Source organism: Macaca thibetana, chromosome 8 (genome assembly GCF_024542745.1).
Source record: "Macaca thibetana thibetana isolate TM-01 chromosome 8, ASM2454274v1, whole genome shotgun sequence".
Classification (NCBI taxonomy): domain Eukaryota; kingdom Metazoa; phylum Chordata; class Mammalia; order Primates; family Cercopithecidae; genus Macaca; species Macaca thibetana.
Window position 1 is genome coordinate 98,144,440 of NC_065585.1, and position 18,155 is coordinate 98,162,594.

The 18,155-nt window shown below is 56.9% G+C and overlaps 1 pseudogene; it reads left to right on the top strand.

Annotated features, from left to right (window-relative positions):
- The first annotated feature begins 15,993 nt into the window (after positions 1 to 15,993).
- LOC126960698 (uncharacterized) lies at positions 15,994 to 16,603 on the top strand (annotated as a pseudogene).
- The last annotated feature ends 1,552 nt before the right edge of the window (positions 16,604 to 18,155 follow it).

Below are 18,155 nucleotides of genomic sequence, written 5' to 3' on the forward strand. Positions count from 1 at the left end.
GGCTTCTATTTGCCTGTCTCAATGTCCCCCTGAGTCCCCACGCCCCTCACACTTTACGCTGCTGCCCTGTTTTTGCTTCTGGAGGCATCTTGCAAAGACATAGGCACTCTGCTCCAATGTGTGGGGCATTACAGCCGGCCCAGTATAGCCCTGGGGGCTTCTGGGGTAAGAGGGACATCATTGGTATGTTCCCAGCATTTCTTCCGGTTGTACCGCTTCTCTTCTCTGCCTGCCTCAATGTCTCCCTGAGCCTCTGGGACCTGCCCACGCCACCCTGTGACCTTGGTTTCACTTTTGGGGGCCTTCCACAAGAGACATTGGCACCCTGCTCCAAAGCCTTGGGCTTTATAGCCTGCCAGAGGCAGTCCTGGGGTCTTCTGGGATGGGAGAAGTCTTTTGGGGAGGCGCCCAGCATTCCCTGCAGTCTCGCTGCTTCTCGCTTCTCCACTCTGCCTGCCTCAATGTCTCCCAGTGTTCCTGTGGCCTGCCCACGCCACCCTGTTATCCCGTTTTTGCTTGTGGGGGCCTTCTGTGAGAGACACAGGCACCCGGCTCCAAAGCCTGGGACTTTACAGCCTGCTTGGGACAGCCCTGGGGGCTTCTTGGTTGGAAGAGGCCTCCTGGGAAGGCAACCAGCATTCCCTGTGATCTCACTGCTTCTCCCCTTTGCCTGTCTAAACATCCCCCTGACATCCTGTGGCTCACCCACACCACCCACCGAATCCGTTTTTGCTTTTGGGGCCGTCCGCAAGAAACACAGGCCTTCTCCTCCAAAGCCTGGGGCTTCATAGCATGCCTGGGACTGCCTGGAAGCTTCTGGGTTGGGAAAGGCCTTTTATAGAGGCTCCCAGCCTTCCCTGTGGCCTCGCTGCTCCTTTTCTCTGCCTGCCTTAACGTCACCCAGACACCCTGCGGCCCGCCCACACCTCCCTGCGGCCCCGTTATCCCTTGTGAAGGCCTTCCGCGATAGAGGCAGGCAGCCTACTCCAACGACTGGGGCTTTACCGCCCACCTGGGAGAGACCTGGGGGCTTCTGGGATGGGCGAGGCCTCCTTGGGAGGTTCCCAGTATTCCCTGCAGTGTCTCCGCTTCTCCCCTCTGCCTGCCTCAACATCCCCTTGAGTTCCTGCAGTCCGCCCAGGCAACACTGCGGTTCAGTTTTTGCTTGTGGAGGCCTTCCGCGACAATCACAGGCACTCTGCTTCAAATTCCGGGGCTTCACAGCCCACCCAGGGCAGCCCTGTGGGCTTCTGTGATAGAAGAGGCATTCTTGGGAGGCTTTCAGCATTGCCTGCAGTGTTGCTGCTTCTCCCCTATGCCTGCCTCAACATCTCCCTGAGTTTCTGTGGACCGCCCATGCCACACTGCGCCTCCATTTTGGCTTATGGGGGCCTTCTGTGAGACACACAGGTACCCTGCTCCAAAGCCTGGGGCTTTACACCCCGCTTGGGACAGCCCTGGACTCTTCCGGAATAGAAGAGGCATCCTTGGAATACTCCCAGCATTCCCTGAGGTCTTGCCTCTACTCCCATCTGCCAGCCTCAACACCCGCCTGAGGCCCTGTGGCCTGCCCACTCCCCACTCTTGCCGTGATTTTGCTTATAGGGGCCTTTCGCGAGAGACACAGTCACCGTACTTCAAAGCCTAGGGCTTTACAGCCCACCCATATCAGCCCTGGGGGCCTCTGGGATGAGAGAAATCTCCTTGGGGAGCTCCCAGCATTCTGCACAGTCTCTCCGCTTCTCCCCTCTGCCTGCTTAAACGTCCCCCTGAGTCTCTGCAGCTCTCCCAAACCACAATGCGGCCCCGTTTTTGTTGTGGAAGCCTTTTGCAAGAGACACAGGTGCAGTCCAATGCCTGGTGCTTTATAGCAAGGCCGGGACAGATTTGGAGTCTTCTGGGATGGGAGAGTCGTCCATGGGAGATTCCCAGCTTTCCCTGAGGTATCACCACTTCTACCCTCAGCCTCCCTCCACACCCCCATGAGTCCTTGCGGCCCTCCCGTGCCAGCCTGTGTTTCTGTATTCGCTTGTGGGGGCCTTCTGTGAGAGACACAGGCACGCTGCTCCAAAGCCTGGGGCTGAACAACCAACCTGGTAGAGCACTGGTGTCTTCTGGTATGGGAGAGGCCTACTTGGGAGGCTCCCAGCATTCCCTGCTGTCTAGCCGCTTCTCCCCTCTGATTGCCTCAATGTCCTTCTTTGTCCCTGTTGCCCACCCACGCCACCCTGTGGCCTCATTTTTGCTTGTGGTGGGCTTCCGAGAGAGACACAGACACCCTGCTGCAAAGCATGGGTATTTACAACCCGCCCCGGACAGCCCTGGGGATTCTGGGGTGGGAGAGGCCTCCTTGAAAGGCTCTCAGCATTTTCTGTGTTCTCGCCGCTTCTACCCACTGTCTGCTACAACTTCCCCCTGAGTCCCAGCGGCCCGTCTACAACACCGTGCGTCACCGTTTTCACTTGTGGGTGCCTTTCGCGACAGACACAGTCCTCTTGCTCCAAAGCCTGGGGCTGTACAGCCTGCGCAAGACAGCCTGCCGGCTGGCTTCTGAAATGTGAGAGGCCTCCTTGGGAGGCTCCCAGCATTCCCTGCGTTCTCCCCTCTTCAACCCTGTGTCTCCTTCAACCTCAATGTCTGCTGCCTGCCCACACCAACGTGCTGCCCCATTTCTGCTTGTTGGTGCCTTCCCCAAGAGACACAGGCATCCTGCTCCAAAACCTGGGACTTTACAGCCCGCGACAGATAGCCCTTTGATTTCTGGGGTGGGAGAAGCCTTCTTGGGAGGCTCCCAGTGTTATCCGCTGTCTGGCCTCTTCTCTACTCTGCCTGTCTCAATATCACCCTGAGTCCCTGCCATCCGGCCACGCTACCCTGTAGCCCCATTTTTGCTAGTGGGTGCCTTTCGTGAGAGACACAGCCATTGTGCTCCAAATCCTGGGGCTTTAAGCTCACCCGAGACACCCTGGAATCTTCTGAGATGGGAGAGGCCTCTATGGGAGAATCCTAGCATTCCATGTGGTCTCGCGGCTTCTCCCCGCTGACTGCCTCAACGTCCCCATGAGTCCCTGTGGTCCGCCCATGCCACCCTGCGATCCCGTTTTTGCGTATGGGGGCATTCCGCAAGAAACACAGGCACCGTACTGCAAACCCGGGGGCATTGTAACCCACCTGGGGTAGCACTGAAGGCTTCTGGGATGGGAGAGGCTTCCTTAAGAGGCTCCCAGAATTTCCAGTGGTCTTGACGCTTATACCCTCTGCCTACCTCAATGTCACCCAGTTTCTGGCGACCACTCACACCACCCTGTGGTCCCATTTTCACTTGTGGGGTCCTTCCGACAGAGGCATAGGCAACCTGCTACAACCCCCCCCCCCTCCAGCCCAGGACTGCCTTGGGGGCTTCTGGGATGAGAAATGCCTCCTTGGGAGACTCCCAGCATTCCTTGCAGTCTTGACTCTTCTCCCATCTGCCTGCCTCATCGTCTACCTGAGTCACTGCGGCCCGCCCAGGCCACCCTGCAACTTCGTTTTGGCTTGTGGGGGTCTTCTGCTAGAGATACAGGCACCCCTCTCCAAACCCTGGGGCTTTACAGCCCACCCAGGACAGACCTGGGGGCTTCTGTGATGGGAGAGGCCTTTTTGGGAGGCTCCCAGCATTCCCTGTGGTCTCACCGCTTCTCCCCTCTTCCTGCCTCAATGTCCCCGTGAATCCCTGTGGGCCACCCACGCCAACTTGCAGCCCCATTTTTGCTTATGGGGACCTTCTGCGAGAGACACAGGCAACCTGCTCCAATGCCTGGGGCTTTACAGCCCGTACGAGACAGCCCTGGAAGCTTCTGAAAAGGTAGAGGCATGCTTGGGAGGCACCCAGTATTCCCTGTGGTCTCTCTGCTTCTCCAGTCTGCCTGCCTTAACATCCTTGTGAGTCCCTGCGGCCCTCCTAGACCACCCTGCCTCCCCGTTGTTGCTTGTGGGTGCCTCTCGCCAGAGACATAAGCACCCTGCTCCAAAGCCTGGGGCATTACAACCTGCCTGAGAAAGCCCTGGAGGCTCCTGGGATGGGAGAGGCCTCCTTGGAAGGCTCACAGCGTTCCCTGCGGTCTCACCACTTGTCCCCACTGCCCTGAATCCATAGAAACAGCCCACACCACACCACACCGTTTTTGCATGTGGGGGTTTTCCAGGAGAGACACAGGTATCCTGCTCCATAACCTGGGGCTTTGCAGCCCCGCTCGGAACAGCCCTGGGAGCTTCTGGGATGGGTGGGGCATCCATGGGAGGCTCCCAGCCTTTCCTGCCATCTCGCCACTTCTTCCCTGTGATTGCCTCAACTTCCCCCTGTGTCCCTGTGGCCCACCCACCGCACCTTGCGGCCATGTATTCACGTGGGGGGTTCTTCTATGAGAGATACGGCCACCTTGTTCCAAAGCCTGGGGCTTTACAGCTCGCCAAAGATAGCCCTGGGTACTCATGGGTTGGGAGGGACCTCCATGGGAGGCTCCCAGCATACCGGGTAGTCTTGTAGCATCTTTGCACTGCAAGCCTCAACGTCCTGCTCAGTTTCTGCGGCCCACGCACGCCACCCAGCGTCCACGTATTCGCTTGTGGGGCCTTTTACGAAAGACATAGGCAACCTGCTTCAATGCCTGGGGCTTTACAACCCGCCCGGGACAGCACTGGTAGCTTCTGGGATGGGAGAGGTTTTATTGGAGGCCCCCAACATTCCCTTCGGTCTCACTGCTTCTCCCCTCTGCCTGCCTCAACGTTCCCGAGTCCATGCAGCTTTCACACGCCAAACTGTGACTCTGTTTTCACTTTTGGGGTCCTTTCTCGAGAGACACAGGCACCATTCTCCAAAGCCTAGAACTTTACAGTCCGCCATGGATGGCCCTTGGGGCTTCTGGGATGGGAGCGGCCTTTTTGGGAGGTTCCCAGCATTCCCTGCGATCTCGTCACTTCTTTTCTATGCCTGCCTCATTGTCTCCCTTAGTCCTTGCAGCCCGTTCACGCTACCCTGCGGCCCAGTTTTCACGTGTAAGGGCCTTCTGCAAGAGGCACAGTCTCCCTGCTCCAAAGCCTGGGGCTTTACAACCCGCGCAAGACAGTCCTGGGGGCTTCTGGGATGGGAGAGGCATCTTTGGGATGCTTCCAGAATTCCCTACGTTCTTCCACATCTCCCCTCTTCCTACCTCAAGGTCCTCCTGAGTCCCTGTGAATGGCCCACCCCACTTTGCGGTCCCATTTTCACTTGTGGGGGTCTTCAGAGAGAGGCACCCTGCTCCACAGCCTGGGGTTTAACAATCCGCCTGGTATAGCCGCGGATTGTTATAGGAGAAGTCTCCTTTTGAGGCTCCCAGCTGTCTCCTCGCTTCTCCCCTCTGCCTACTTCAATATACCCCTTTGTCTCTGCCACCCACCCACGACACCCTGTGACCCCGTTTTTGCTGTGGGGGCCTTCTGAGAGAGACACAGGCACCCTGATTCAATGCATGAAGTTTACAGCTTGCCCGGGAGAACCCTGGTACTTCTGGGGTGGGAGAGGCCTCCTTGGGAGGCTCCCAGCATTTCCTGTGATGTCACCACTTCTTCCCTCTACCAGCCTCAAAGTCCCCCTGAGTCCCAGCGGCCAACCAACGCCGTTCTGCATCGCCGTTTCCGCTTGTGGGTGCCTTCCACGAGAGACAGTCACCCTGACCTTTAAAGCCTGGGGCTTTACAGCCCGCGCAAGACAGCCTCCGGGCTTCTAAAATGGGAGAGGCCTTCGTGGGAGGCTCCTAACAGTTCCTGCGGTCTCACTGTGTCAACCCTTTGCCTGCCTCAGGCACCCTGCTCCAAAACCTGGAAGTTTACAGTCCGCCCAGGGCAGCCCTGGAGCATTCTGGTATGAGAGAGTTCTCCTTGGGAGGCTCTCAGCATTCCCTGATGTCTCGCCGCTTCTCTCCTTGGCCTGCCTCAACGTCCCCCTGAGTCACTGCGGCCCTCCCACGCCAGTGCATAGCCCCATTTACTTTTGCGGGGTCCTTCCACAAGAGACACAAGCACCCTGCTCCAAAGCCTCAGACGTTACAACCCACCCAGGACAAACCTGGGGGCTTGTGGGATGGGGGAGGCCTCTTTGGGAGGATCCCAGCATTCCCTATTATCTCACCACTTCTCCCCCTACCTCTCAGAATGTCCGCATGAGTCTCTGCAGCTTGCCCACGCCACCCTGTGAACCCGTTTTCGCTTGTCAAGGAGTTCTGCGAAAGACACAGGAACCCTGCTCCAAAGTCTCGGGCTTTAGAGCCTGCCCCAAACAGTTCTGGGGGCTTCTGAGTTGGAAGAGGCCTTTTTTGGAGGCTCTCAGCAATGGCTGCGGTCTCGCTGCTTCTCCCCTCTGCCTGCCGCAATGTCCCTCTGAGTTACTGTGGCCCACCCACTCTAACCTGTGGTCCCGGATTTGCTTCCAGGGCCTTCCGTGAGAGACACGGGAACCCTACTCCAAAGCCTCGGGCTTTACAGTCCCCAGGACAGCCCTTGAGGCTTCTGGGATGAAAGAGGCCTTTTTCCCTAGGCTCCCAGCATTCCCCACTGTCTCGCCGCTTTTCCCCACTGCCTGCTTCAACGTCCTGAGTTACTTCCTCCCTCTAAAGCCATTCTGCAGCCAAGTCTTCGCTTGTGGGGGTCTTCTACGAAAGACATAGGCACCCTGCTGCAAAGCCTGAAGTTTTAAATCCCTCCCAGGACAGCCCTGGGGGCTTCTGTGATGGGAGAGGGGATCTTTGGAGGCTCCCAGCATTTCCTGCAGTCCTGCCCCTTCTCCCCTCTGCCATCTTGATCATACCCATGAGTACCTGTGGTCCGCCAACGCCATACTGCGATCCCGTTTTCGCTTCTACGGGCCTTTCGCAAGAGACACTGACCACCTGCTCTAAAGCCTGGGGCTTTACGGCCTGCCTAGAACAGCACTGGAGGCTACTGGGATGGGACAGACCTCCTTGGGAGGCTCCCAGTATTCCCTGTGATCTCGTCGCTTCTCCCCTTGGCCTGCCTCAATGTCCCCGAGTCCCTACGGCCCACCCAGGCCACCCTGCAGCCCCGTTTTCAATTGACGGGGCCTTCCCCAAGAGACACAGCCACCCTGCTCCAAAGCCTGGGGCTTTACCCAATGCCTGGAACAGCCCAGGGGGCTTCTGGGATGGAACAGGCCTCCTTTGGAGGTTCCTATCATTCCCTGCGGTCTCGCTGCTACTCCCATCAGCTTGCCTCAACATCCTTCTGAGTCCTAGAGGCCCTCCCAAGCGCACTTGCGGCCCTGTTTTGCTTCTGGGGGCGTTCCACAAGAGACACAGGCATGCTGCTCCAAACCTTGGAACATTACAACATGCCCCAGACAAGCTGGGGTCTTCTTGGATGAAAGAGGCTGCCTTGGAAGGCTCCCGGCATTCCCTGTTTTCTCACTGCTTCTCCCTTCTACCATTCACAACATCCCCATGAGTCCCTGTGGCCAGCCCACGCCAATTTGTGATCTCATTTTCGCTTGTCAGGGCGTTCCGTGAAAGATACAGGCAACCTGCTCCAAATCCTGGGGCTTTACAGCCCGCCAGGGCCAGCCCTGGGGGCTTCCTTGATGAAAGAAGCCTCTTTGGAAGGCTCCCAGCATTCCCTGTGTTCTTGCCGCTTTTCCCCTCTGCCTGGCTCAAAGTCCCACTGAGTCACTGAGGACCGCCAATGACACTCTACGTCCCCGTTTTCGCTTGTGGGGGCCTTCCGTGAAAGACACTGGCACCCTCCAAAGCCCGCCCAGGTAAGCCCAGGGGTCTTCTGGGATGGGAGAGGCCTCCTTGAGAGGCTCCCAGCACTCCCAGTGATTTCGCCGCTTCTCCCCTCTGCCTAATTTAACGTCTTCCTGAGTCCCTGCAGCCCGCCAACACCACTTTGCGGCTCCTTTTTCGCTTATGGGGTCATTCCCCAGAGATATAGGCACCCTGCTCCAAAGCCTGGGGCTTTACAGCCCGCTTGGGACGGCTCTAGGGTCTTCTGAGATGGGAGAGGCCTCCTTGGAAGGCACAAAGCATTCCCAGCCATTTTGCCGCTTATCCCCTCTGCCTGCCTCAATGTCCCCATGAGACCTTGTCGCCCACCTATGCAACCCTGCCGGCCCATTTTTGCTTATGGGTGCCTTCCCAGAGGGGCACAGTCACACTGGTCCAAACCTGGGCTTTAAAACCCGTTTGGTTCCACTCTGGGGGCTTCTGGTATGGGAGTGGCCTCTTTAGGAGGCTCCCAATATTCCCTGCGGTCTTGCTACTTCTCCTCTCTGCCTGATTCAACATCCCCCTGAGTCCCTGCATCCCGGCCACGCCACACTGTGGCCCTGTTTTTGCTGTGGGTGCCTTCCGCAAGAGACACAGGCACTTTGCTCTAAAGCCTGGGATGTTACAGCCCGCCAGGATCAGCCCTGGGGGCTTCTGTGATGAAAGAAGCCTCTTTGGCAGGCTCCCAGCATTCCCTGCAGTCTCCCTGCTTCTCCTCCCTGCCTGCCTCTACATCGTCCTGAGTCCCTGCGACCAGCCCACGCCACCCAGGGGGACTTCCGCGACAGACACAGGCACCCTACTCCAAAGCTTGTGGCTTTACATCCCTCCTGGGAAAGCCCTGGAGACTTTCTGGGATAGAAGAGTTGTCCTTGGGAGGCTCCCAGCACTCCCTGCTGTCTCACCACTTCTCTCCCATCTCTTCCCTGCCTGCCTCAATGTCCCTCTGTGTCCCTGTCGCCCGCCCACGCCCCACTGCGGCCTTGATTTTGCTTATGGAGGTCTTCCGCGACAGTCACAGGCACCTGGGAACTTCCAGGATGGGAGGGGGCTTTTGGGGAGAATCCCAGCATTCCCTGCAGTCTTGCCGCTTCTTCCCTTTGCTTGCCTAAACGTCAGCTTGAGTCGCTACGCCCCGCCCACGACACATTGCGGCCCCATTTTTATTTTGGGGGGCCTTCCGCGAGAGACATAGGCACGTTGCTCCAAAGCCTGGGTCTTTACTTCTCGCCCCGGACATCCCTGGTTCTTCTGGAATGAAAGAGGCCTCCTTGGGAGGCTCCCAGCATTCCCTGCAGTCTCGCCGCTTCTCCCCTCTGCCTGTCTCAGCGTCCCGCTGAGTCCCTGTTGCACACTCATGTCACCCCGCGGCCCTGTTTCTGCTTGTGGGGGACTTCCGCGAGAGACACAGGCACCCTGTTCCAAAGAGTAAGGCTTTACTACCCGCCTGGAAAATCTCTGGAGGCTTCTGGTATTGGAGGGGCCTCCTTGGGTGGATCCCAGCATTCCCTGCTCTCTCGCCGCTTCTCTCTTCTGCCTGACTCAACGTTCACCCGATTCTCTGTCGCCCGCTCACGACATATTGCTGCCTTGTTTTCGCTTGCGGGGTCCTACCGCGAGAGACACAGGCACCGTATTGCAATGCCTGGGGCTTTACTGCTCACCAGGGACAGCCTTGGCAACTTCTGAAATGGGAGAGGGATTTTTGGGAGGCTCCCAGCATTTCCTGCTGTCTCCTCTCTGCCTGCCTCAAAGTCCCACTGAGTCCCTTCCGCCCGCCCACGCTACCCTGCAGCCCCGTTTTCGCTTGTAGGGACTTTCGCAAGAGACAGTCAGCCTTTTCCAAAGCCTGGGACTTTACCGCCCGCCCAGGACAGTCCTTGGAACTTCTGAAATGGGAGAGCAGTTTTGGGGGGGCTCCCGGCATTTCCTGTGGTCTCGCCTTTTTTCCCGTCTCTCTGCCTCTACGTCCCTTTGACTCTCTGCGGCTTGCCCACGCCATCCTGCGGCCCCGTTTTCACTTGTAGTGGCCTTCCGCGAGAGACATAGGCACACTGCTCAAAAGTCTGGGGCTTTAAAACTCGCCAGGGACAGCTCTGGGGGATTCTAGAATGGGAGATGCCTGCTACAGAGGCTCACAGCATTCATTGCGGTCTTGCGGCTTCTCCTTTCTGCCTGCCTCAACGTTCTCTTGAGTCGCTGCCACCCGCCCACGCCACACTGCGACCACGTTTTCGCTCGTGAGGGCCTTCCGCGAGAGACACAGGAATCCTGATCCAAATCCTGGGGCACTTCAGCCAGCTCTGGACAGCCCTGGGGGCTTCCAGCATGGGAGCGGCCTCCTTGGAAGGCTTCCAGCATTCCCTGCAGTCTCATCGCTTCTCCGTTTTACCTGCCTTAACGTCCCCCTGAGTCCCTGCGACCCACCCATGACACGCTGCGGCACTGTTTTCACTTTTGGGGGTCTTCCACGAGAGATACAGGGACCCTGCTCCCAAACCTGGTACTTTACAACCCTCCCAGGTCAGCCTTGGTGGCATCTGGGATGCAAGAGGTCTCTTTGGGAGGCTCCCAGCATTCCCTGCGATCTCGCCACTTCTTCCTTCCGCATGCCTCAACATCCTCGAGTCCCTGAGACCCGACCATGCCACCCTGTCGCCCAGTTTTCGCTTTTGGGGGCCATTCGCAACAGACACAGGCTCCCTACTCTAAAGCCTGGGGTTTTACAGCTGGCTCGGAAAAGCCCTGGGGGATTTTGGGATGAAAGAGGCCTTTTTGGAAGGTTCCCAGTATTCCCTGCAGTCTCACCGCTTCTTCCTTCTGTCCGACTCAACGTCTTCCTGAGTCACTGCTGCAATCCCACAGCACCCTGCAGCCCCTTTTTCGCACGTGAGGGACTTTCGCGAGAGACACAGGCATTCTACTGCAAAGCATGATGCTTTACAGCCCGACCAGGAGAGGAGTGGGAGCTTCTGTGAAGGGAGAGGTCTTCTTGGGAGGCTTCAAGCATTTCCTGCAGTCTCGCTGCTTCTCCCCTCTGCCTGCCTCAACGTTTCCTTGAGTCTTTCTTACCCGCCCATCCCACCCTGTGGTTCCGTTTTTGTTTGTGGGAGCCTTCCCCAATAAACACAGGCACCCTACTCCATGGCCTGGGATTTCACAGTCCTCCTGGGAGAGCCCTGGGGGCTTCTGTGATAAGCTTCACCCGTCTGCCTGCCTCAACGACCCCCGGAGACCCTGCCCCGTACCCACTGCACACAGCGGCCCTGTTTTTGCTTGTGGGGACCCTGGGGTATAATTGAATGGGAGAGGTCTTCTTGAAAGGCTACCAGCATTTCTTGCGGTCTCGCTGATTCTCTTCACTTCCTGTGTCATCATCCACTGAGTAACTGTAGCCTGCCCACGCCACCCTGCTGCCATTTTTTTTGCTCCTGGAGGCTTTCCTCGAGAGACACTTTCACACTGCTCCAAAGCCTGGGGCTTTATAGCCTGCCTGGGACAGCCCTGGGGGCTTCTGGGATGGGAGGTGCGGCCGTGGGAGGCTCCCAGCATTCCCTGCGGTCTTGCCACTTCTGCCCTCTGTCTGCCTAAACGTCTCCCTGAGTCCCTGCGGCCCACCCACAGCACCCTGTTCCCCGTTTTCCTTTGTAGGGGACTTCCACAAGAGACACAGGCATCCTGCTCCAAACCCTGGGGCTTTACAGTCCACCCAAGACTGCCTTGGGGGCTTCGGGTATGGAAGAGGCCTCCTTGGGAAACTTTCTACGTTCCCTGTGGTCTCCCCGATTCTCCCGTCTGCCTGCCCAAACAAACCCCTGAGTCCATCAGGCCTGCCCACAACATCTTGTGGCCCCCTTTTCACTTGTGCGATCCTTCATTGAGGGACACAGACACTTTGCTGAAAGGCCTGGAGCTTTACAACTCACCAGGTACAGCCCTGGGGGCTTCTGGGATTAAAGAGGCCTCCTTGGGAGGTTCACAGCATTCACTGAGGTCTCACTGCTTATCCCCTTTGCCTACCTCAATATCCCCCTGAATCCTTTCGACCCGCCCACACCACCTTGCGACATCATTTTCACTTCTGGGGGCCTTCCACGAGAGACACAGGCGCCCTGCTCCAAAGCCTGGGTGTTTACAGCCCGCCTGGGACAGCCCTGGGAGCTTCTGGGATGGGAGAGGCCTCTTTGGGAGGCTCCCTGAATTCCCTGCAGTCTCAGTGCTTCTCCCCTTGCCCTGCCTCAATATCCCCATGAGTCTCTGTGGCATTCCCATGTCACCCTGTGGCCCATTTTTCGCTTTTGGAGGCCTTTCGCGAGAGATAAAGGCACCCTGCTCTTAAGCCTGGGGCCTTACAGACACCCCGGGACAGCCCAGGAGCTTCTGCCATGAAAGAGGCCTCTTTGGGAGACTCTGAGCATTCCCTCGGGTCTTGCTGCTTCTCCACTCTGTCTGCTTCAATGTCCCCCTGGGTTCTTGCTGCCTGCCCACTCCACCAGGCAACATAGTTTTCTCTTGTGGGGGCCTTCCACAAGAGACACAGGCACCCTGCTCCAAAGCCTGTGGCTTTGCAGCCCGCCCGGGACAGCCCTGAGGCTTCTTGGATGGGAGACGCCTTCCTGGGAGGCTCCCGGCATTCCCTGCTGTCTCACCACTTCTCTTCCCTGCCTGCCTCATCGTCCCCCTAAGAAACTGCGGCCCGCCCACGCCAACCTGCGGCCCCCTTTTCATTTGTGGGAGGCTTTTGCGAGATACGCAGTCACCATGCTTGGAAGCCTGGGGTTTTACAGTCTGCCTGGGACAGACCAGGGGGCTTCTGGAATGAGAGAATCTTCTTCGAAGGCTCCTAGCATTCCTTGCGATCTTGCTGCTTCTTTCCTCTGCCTGCCTCAATGTCCCCGTGAGTCTCTACGGCCTACCCACACCACCATGCGGCCCCGTTTTTGTTCATGGAGGCCTTCCGCAAGACACACAGGCACCCTGGTCCAAAGCCAGGTTCTTTACAGCCTGCCCGGGACATGCCTGAGGGCGACTGAAACGGGAGCGGCCTTTTAAAGAGGCTCCCAGCATTCCCTGCTGTTTCGACGTGTCTTCCTTCTTCCTGCCTCAATGTTCCCGAGTCTTTGTGTCCCGCCCATGCCACCTTACAGCCCCAATTTCATTTATGGGGGCTTTACGGCAGGCTTAGGATAGCCCTGGGGGCTTCTGGGATGAAAGAGTCGTCCTTGGGATGCTCCCAGCATTCCCTGTGGTTTCAATGCTTCTCCTCTCCGCCTGCCTCAACATCCCTCTGAGTCCCTGTGGCCCACCCACTCCACCCTATGGCCCCGTTATTGCTAATGGGGACCTTCTTCTAAAGACACGGGCACCCTGCTTCAAAACCTGAAGCTTTACATCATGCCTAGAACAATCCTGGGGCTTCAGGGATGGGAGAGGCCTTCTTGGGAGGCTCCCAGCATTCCCTGCGGTCTTGCCGCTTCTCTTCTCTATCTGCCTCAGTGTCACCCTGAGTCTCTGCCACTCGCTCACGCCACCTGTGGCCCCATTTTCGCTTTTGGGGGCCTTATAAAAGAGACCTAGGCACGCTGCTTCAAAGTTTAAGGCTTTTAAACCTGTCTGGGACAGCACTGAGGCCTTTGGGATGGAACAGGCCTCTTTGGAAGGCTCCCAGCATTCCCTGCAGTCTCGTGGCTTCTCGTCTCTGCCTTCCTCAAAGTTCTCCTGAATCCTTGCAGCACGCCCATGCCAGCCTGCTGCTGCCTTGTCACTTTTTGATGTCTTCCACGAGAGGCACAGGCTTCCTTCTCCAAAGCCTGGGGCATTACAGTCTGATCAGGACAGCCCTGGGAGCTTCTGGGATGGGAGAGGCCTCCTTCGGAGGCTGCCAGCATTCCCTGTGGTCTCACCGCTTCTTCACTTTGCCAGCCTCAATATCCCCTGAGTCTCTGTGCCCAACCCACGCCACGCTACAGACTCGTTTTTTGCTAATGGGGGCTTCCACTAGAGACACAGTCACCCTACTTCGAAACCTGAAGCTTTACAGAAAGTGTGGGATAGTCCTGGTGACTTCTGGGATGGAAGAGGCCTCCTTAGGATGCTTCCAGCATTCCCTGCGGTCTTGCCGCTTCTTCCCTTTCCTGCCTAATGTCACCCTGAGTCCCTGCCGCCTGCCCACGCCACCGTGTGGCCTCGTTTTTGCCTGTGAGGGCCTTCTGCGAAAGATACAGGCACCCTTCTCCAAAGCCTGGGGCTTTACAACCCTCCTGGGATACCCCTGGGGACTTCTGGTATGGGAGAGGCCTTTTGGGGTGGCTCCCAGCATTCCCTGCAGTCTCTCTGGTTCTCCCTTCTGCTTGTCTCAATGTTCTCCTGAGTCCCAGCGGCCGTCCAGTTCACCCTAAGGCCCCATTTTGCTTGTGGGGGCTTTTCATGAGAGACACAGGCTCTTTGTTACAAAGCCTGGGGCTTTAGAGCACACCGCAGAGAGCACTGGGGACTTCTGGAATGGGAAAGGCCTCCTTGGAATGTCCTCAGCATTCCCTGCAGTCTACATGCTTCTTTCCTCTGCCTGGCTCAATGTCCCATTGAGTCTCTGTGGCCTGCCCACGCTATGCTATGGCTTCGCTTTCACTATTGGGGGCCTTCTGCTGGAGACACGGGCACCCTGCCTCAAAACCTCAAGTTTTACGGCAGCCACGGGCAGTCCTGTGGCTTCAGGGATGGGAGAGACCTTATTTGGATATTTCCAGCATTCCCTGCTGTCTCACAGCTACTCTCCTCTGCCTGCCTCATCATCACACTGAGTCCCTGCCAACTGCTCACGCCACCATGTGGCCACGTTTTCGCTTATGGGGGCCTTTTCGAGAGGCACTGGCCTCCTGCTTCCAAGCCTGGGGCTTTACACCCGCCTGGGACAGCCCTGGGGGCTTCGAGGATAAGAGAGGTTTTTCTGGGATGCTCCCTGCACTGCCTTTTGTGAGAGCCTTTAGTGAGAGACGCAGGCACCCTATTACTTAGCCTGGGGCTTTGCAGCCCTCCAGGAACAGTCCTGGGGGCTTCGAGTATAGGAGAGGACTCCTTGGAAGGCTCCCAGCAATCACTGCAGTCTCATCGCTTCCCCCGCTCTGCCTGCCTCAACATCACCTTGAGTCCCTGCCACCTGCCCATGCTACCCTGCGACCCCGTTTTTGCTTGTGGGGGCCTTCTGAGAGAGACACAGGCACCCTGCTTCGAAGACTGGGGCTTTCTAGCATGCCTGGGATAGCCCTGGGGGCTTCTGGAATGGGAGAGGCCTTTTGGGGAGGATACCAGCATTTCCTGCTTTCTCGCCAGTTATCCCGTCTGCCTGCCTCAACGTCCCTCTGAGTCCTTGTGGCCGTCCACACCAACCTGTGGCCCCGTTTTTGTTTGCGGGAGCCTTTTTTGAGATACACAAGCACCATGCTTCAAATCCTAGGGCTTTACAGGTTGCCTGAAATGTCTCAGAAAGCTTTTGGGACGGGAGTGTCCTCTTGGGAGGCTCCGAGCATTCCCTGCAGTCTCACAACTTTTTCCCTCTGCCTACCTCAATGTTCTCAGGTGTCCCTGAGGCCTGCCTATGCCACCCTGTGCCTCATTTTTTCTTTTGGTGGTCTTCCACAAGAGGCACGGGCACCCTGGTCCAAAGACTGGTGTTTACAGCCTGCCAGGGAAAACCCTGGGGGATTCTGGGATAGGAGAGGCCTTTTAAGGAGGCTCCCAGTATTCCCTGCGGTCTTGCAGGCTCTTTCGTCTTCCTGCTTCAAGGTACCGCTGAGACTTTGTGGCACACCCACACCACCCTACCACCCCGTTTTCGCTTGTGAGGGCTTGCAACAAGAGCCACAGGCACCCTGCTCCAAAGCCTTAGGCTTTACGGCAGGCCTGGGACAGTCCTGGGGGCTTTTGGGATAGGAGAGGCCTCCTTGGGATGCTCCCATGTAGGGAAAAGAAAGAAAGATCAGACTGTTACTGTGTCTATGTAGAAAGGGAACACATAATAAATTGCATTTTGACCTGTACCTTGAAAAATTGCTTTGCTGAGATGCTGTTAATTTGTATCTTTGCCCCAGCCACTTTGCCCCAGTCTGTTTGCCCCAAACTTGTGCTCACAGAAACATGTGTTGTATGGAATCAAGGTTAAAGGGATCTAGGGCTGTGCAGGACACGCCTGGTTAACAAAATGTTTACAAACAGTATGCTTGGTAAAAGTCATCACCATTCTCTAGTCTCAATGAACTAGGGGCACAATGCACTGCTAAAAGCCTCAGGGACCGTTGTCTTGGAAAGTCGGGTATTGTCCAAGGTTTCTCCCCATGTGATAGTCTGGAATATGGCCTCGTGGGATGAGAAAGACCTGACTGTACCCCAGCCCGACACCCATAAATCGTCTGTGCTGAGTTGGATTAGTAAAAGAGGAAAGCTTCTTGCAGTGAGATAGTGGAAGGCCACTGTCTCCTGTCTGCCCCTGGGAACTGAATGTCTCAGTATAAAACCTGATTTTAGATTTGTTCAATTCTGAGATAGGAGAAAAACTGCCCTATGGTGGGTGGCGAGACACGTTGGCAGCAATGCTGCTTTGTTACCCTTTACTCCACTGAGATGTTTAGGCAGAGAGAACCATAAATCTGGCCTACATGCATATCCAGTCATAGTACTTCCCCTTGAACTTAATTATGACATAGATTCTTTTGCTCACATGTTTTCTTGCTGACCTTCTCCCTATTATCACCCTGCTCTCCTACCGCATTCCTCTTGCTGAGATAGTGAAAATAATCATCAATAAAAACTGAGGGAACTCAGAGACCTGTGCCAGTGCAGGTCCTTGGTATGTTGAGTATCAGTCTCCTGGTCCCACTGTTGTTTCTCTATACTTTGTCTCTGTGTATTATTTCTTTTCTCAGTCTCTTGTCCCACCTGATGAGATATACCCACAGGTGGGGGGAGGGGCAGGCCACTCTTTCACTCCCAGCATTCTCCGAGGTCTTGACGCTTCTCCCCTCTGCCTGGCTCAATGTCCCCCTGAGTCTCTGTGAGCCGCCCATGCCACCCTACGGCCCAACTGAGATGGGACAGACCTATCACCAGTGGGGGCCTTCCGCTAAAAACACAGGTACCCTTCTTCAAAATCTGAAGCATTACATCACACCTGGAACAGTTCTGGGGGCTTGTGGGATAGGAGAGGCCTCCTTGGGAGGCTCTTAGCATTCCCAGAGTCTCACCGCTTCTCCCCTCTACTTGCCTCAATGTCACATTCAGTCCCTGCTGCCCGCCCATGCCAACATGAGGCCCTGTTTTTGCTTGTGGAGGCCTTCCACGAGAGTCACAGGCACCCTGCTCCAAAGCCTGGGGCAATACAGCCAGGCCAGGACAGCCCTGGGGGCTTCTGGGATGGGAGAGGCCTTCTTGGAAGTCTCCCTGCATTTTCTGTGGTCTTGCTGCTTCTCCCTTCTGCCTACCTCAATGTCCCCATGATTTCCTGTGGCCCACCCATGCCACCTTGTCGCCCTGGTTTTGCTTGTGGAGGTTTTCCGCGAGAGACACAGGCACCCTCCTCCAAAGCCTGGTGCTTTGCAGCCCTCCCGGGACAGTCGTGGAGCTTCTGGGGATGCGAGAGCCCCTATAGAGAGGCGCCCAGCATTCTCTGCTGTGTCATCAACTCTCCCCTCTGCCTGCCTCAACGTCTTGTTGAGACCCTGCGGCTTGCTCATGCCACCCTATGTCCCCGTTATTGCATAAGCCCCCGTGGGGGCTTCCCAGGAGAGACACAGGTACTTTGTTGCAAAGCCTGGGACTTTACAACCTGCCTGGGAGGCTCCTGGGAGCTTCTGAGATGAAAGAGGCCTCCTTGGGAGGCTCCTAGCATTACCTGCCTTCCCACCTCTTGTTTTCTGTGTCTACCTCAGCATCTTCCTGAGTCCCTGCAGACTGCCCATGCCACCCTACCGCCCCATTGTCTCTTTTGAGGTTCTTCCACGAGAGGCACAGGCACCCTGCTCTAAAGCCTGGAGAATTGCAGCCCATTAGAGACAGCCCTCAGGGCTTCTGGGATGTGAGAGGTGTACTTGGGAGAGTTCCAGCATTCCCTTCGGTCTCGCCTCTCTTCCACTCTGCCTGCCTCAACATCCCCTGAGTCCCTGCTGCCCACCCACGCCACCCAACGCCCCCATTTTTGCTAGTGGGAGCCTTTTGCTAAAGACACAGCCACACTGCTTCAAAATCTGAAGCTTGTCAGAACGTCCGGGACAGCCCTAAGAACTTCTGGGATGGGAGAGAACTCCTTGGGAGGCTCCCAGCATTCCCTGTGGTCTCGTCGCTTTCCCCTTCTGCCTGCCTCAACGTCCC